The sequence below is a fragment of the Haemorhous mexicanus genome, chromosome 16 (assembly GCF_027477595.1).
Source record: "Haemorhous mexicanus isolate bHaeMex1 chromosome 16, bHaeMex1.pri, whole genome shotgun sequence".
Lineage (NCBI taxonomy): Eukaryota > Metazoa > Chordata > Aves > Passeriformes > Fringillidae > Haemorhous > Haemorhous mexicanus.
The window spans coordinates 11,021,652-11,024,832 of NC_082356.1; positions in this window are offsets into that span (position 1 = coordinate 11,021,652).

The window sequence follows — 3,181 nt, forward strand, 5'->3', positions numbered from 1 at the left end:
TGGTGAGGGCAGTGGGCTGTCAGCAGGGGCTGGCTGGGTGAGCTGCAATCCCTGGGCAGGGAGCTGCAATCCCTGCCCTGGCTGTGGTGGGCTTTGCTCCTTGTGTGGAAGAGGGGTGCTGTGGGCAGAGCACACAGAGATTTCAGGGATGTGGGCAGGGGGATTCATGGCCGGCACCTTGCAGCTGATCCCCTTGGCCCCTCCTCTCTTGTGGCCATGGCAAGAGCTAGTAGGATGGCCCTGGCAGAAAGGTCTCCTTGGATTCCTGCACATCCAGGTTCTGACTGTGGCTCTGTTCCTGTCTCTTTCAGCCCTTCAAGGCCTGAGTGAAGACAACAGCCCCTCCTGCATAAGCATATTTGTTCAGGTGATGTTTGAGGGAAGAGCTGAACTACTTTCATCTGCTGGCTCAGAAGAACCAGTGTCTCTTTAAGACCTCCAGATCCCTTGGAAGGTGAGACCACCTGGAGAGCAGAGGAGATCAGCTGGAGCTCCAGGCACAGCTGATGACTGGCACAGCTGAGCCTGTGGGAAGCTCCCATAGCTCCTGCCTTCTCTCTTGCTGTTGACAGCCCTCAGAACCTGCCCATCCCCTTTCTTCCCTCCCAGCTCATCCCTTTGCTTTGCCTTCCATTAATAAACAGTTTGGCTTCTTTGCTTTACCTGCATCTCTGTGGAGCTGGAGCGATGCAAATCCGGAGCCCTGGGACACACAGGCCCCTCCTGCCATTCTCTTCCACACCGTGTTTTGTGCACAGACACAGAGGAACGAGGGCAGATCAGGCTGGAAAGGTCCCTGTGCTGAAAGTCCAGTTCCACAACACTGTGCAGTTGCAGATCTTGCTGAGCACCCTGGAGCCCCTGGACTTTGGAAGAGCAAACCTGAGAATGCTCTGAACCCAGCTGTGAGGATTCCATGGCAAGCATCCATGGAGGGCAAAGGAGCTTGGAATGCTGGAAGGTTTCAAGAACAGCTTCCTGAAAGCACAGCAGTGCTCCATCCCTGCACAGGATCAGGGAAAGGGCAGAACCAGAGACCATCTGGGCTTAACAGAGAGCTTTGGGTGTGCCTAAGGGCAAATGAAGCCGCAGCACGGTGCCTGAGACTCAGAGGCGCGACCGTGCCAGTGCCTGGAGCACTGTCAGGCAGTGCTGGGATCCCAGGTGTGGTTCTGGTCCTCACAACCGAGGAATGGCAGCCCCAGGCTCAGAGCCAGTCAGAAAGCCAAACAAGTGAGACCAGAGGGAGGGCACCCTTCAAGTTTCTCTTGGGCATGGCTGCAAAACAGCCCCTGCTGCTTCTTCCTCTGCCTGTGTTTGGGGTGTGCTGGTGGCAGAGCCAGCCAGGTTGTGCTCTGCCTTCCAAAGCCTGTTGGGAGCCAGCATGAAAAGCTCTGCGTGCACAGCCGAGAGTCCTGTAAGGTGCTGGCAAGAGCATCCTGCAGGAACAGGGCTCTGGGCTCTGGCTGGGAACAGCCTGGTTTTGCTGCTGTGACCGCAGGCAGGAGTTGAGGCAGGTGAAGAGGCAGAGGGCAGCTTGTGTTTGTAGAGGGCCTGGGGCTGCACCTCTGAACCTCCACCTGGAAACACACTTGGGGGAATACGAGCTAGAGCTGGAGTGCCTGTCCTGAAAGGACCTGAAGTTATTCAGCCTTGCCAGCATTTCTTAAGAGTGTATTGGTGTTCCCCAGGAAAGCTACACATTTGGGGAAATGCCTTTGGAGGAAAGGGGCTTGCTTCTCAAGGAAAGTGCTTCCCAGGGAGCTCCCAGTGAGGTGGGAAGGGTGATCCAGGAACCATAGGTCTGGCGGCCTGAGCTTGCCACTGAGGAAGGCCTTAGAGCAGATCCTCCTGAGTGCCATCCCCTGGCATGTGCAGGGAACCAGGGGGTCTGCTGGAGGGTGGGAAAGCTCTGCAGAGGGACAGGGAGAGCTGGGGGTCCTGCTGAGGTGTTGAGGGCTTCTGTGTTGGAGTTTGGGGGTGTTGGTGTTGGTGGGGTGTCCGGGAAGGAGTTGTCTGCAAGGTGAGAGGTCTAGGCTGGAATTTGAGTCAGATTTATAAGCAGCATCTGTGGTTTGGCACAGATTTGGTTACAGAGGGCAGAAAGACTGTCTGTGACTATTCTTGTTTATGGTCCTGATTTTCCTGCAGGGAACAAGAGGGGAGAGCTGTACTTTACTGGCCACTTAGATATCTATACCGGGGGAGGATTAGCCCTTTTGCCATCTACTCATTTGTTTGGGCTACTTTTGTAACACTGAGTGGACTTTAATTTCTTGAGAGCTTTTATTCTTTAAGAGAATTAGGATAAAATCATCCCTTCATAGAAAACCATTTGCAAACCAAAGAACTGTCCTTTTTTTACCTCTGTGCAGTGTTATGTTTTGTAAAGTGACTCTCAATGGATGATGTTAAGGCAAATGAGTTGCTGCTTTGAGACAGAAAGCAGAATTCCAACTCTTCACCTTCTCAGGCCATCCCAATGAAGTTGGGAAGTTTGCAACTTTTTGGAACTACTTGAGTTCAGCAACGGGAAGTAATGCTTTCCTGAAGTGAGGATTCTTAAATGCCAGATTCTTCTGTTCCTTTGCCATTAAGGTGTTTTTGTGCTGAAGGAAATGAGAAAATAATTTCAGCATGGAGTGAGAGCTTCTGACCCAGACCGAGTGTTGCCAGCAGTTGCTCCAGGTGCTCCTGCCAACAGCCCCTGCAGGAAGGAGCACAGTCCCCAGTGTCTGTGGGCTTTGGCTCCCTCTGGCACAGAAGCCCCCTGGGGGCACAGGTCTCTGGGGCAGGAGATGGGCACCAGCGCTGCCAGGGCTCGGAGGGTGGCAGGTCTGCTTGGGCAGGGACTCTGCCACACCTGCTGATGTCAGCGCTCTCCAGGCCCCAGGGCCCAGAGCAGCATTCATGCCCTGGCCCCCACGTTCCATGGCCATGCCACACCCATCGGTTTAGAATGGCCACCAGCCAGGACGTGTCCCAAGGCGGCCGAGCCAGCTTCCCTGGAAGGCCCCGTGCCCTTCCCAGTGCAGCTGTGTTGGCAGCCCTGGAGGCGCCTTCTGCTGCCCTGAGCCCACAGAGCAGGGCAGCATTTGCTGATGGTTTGAACCGCCCCTAAAGACCCTGTCGGGCTGTCTTAGACACTTGGGGTGAGAGATTCCTTCAACCTGGGCCACTT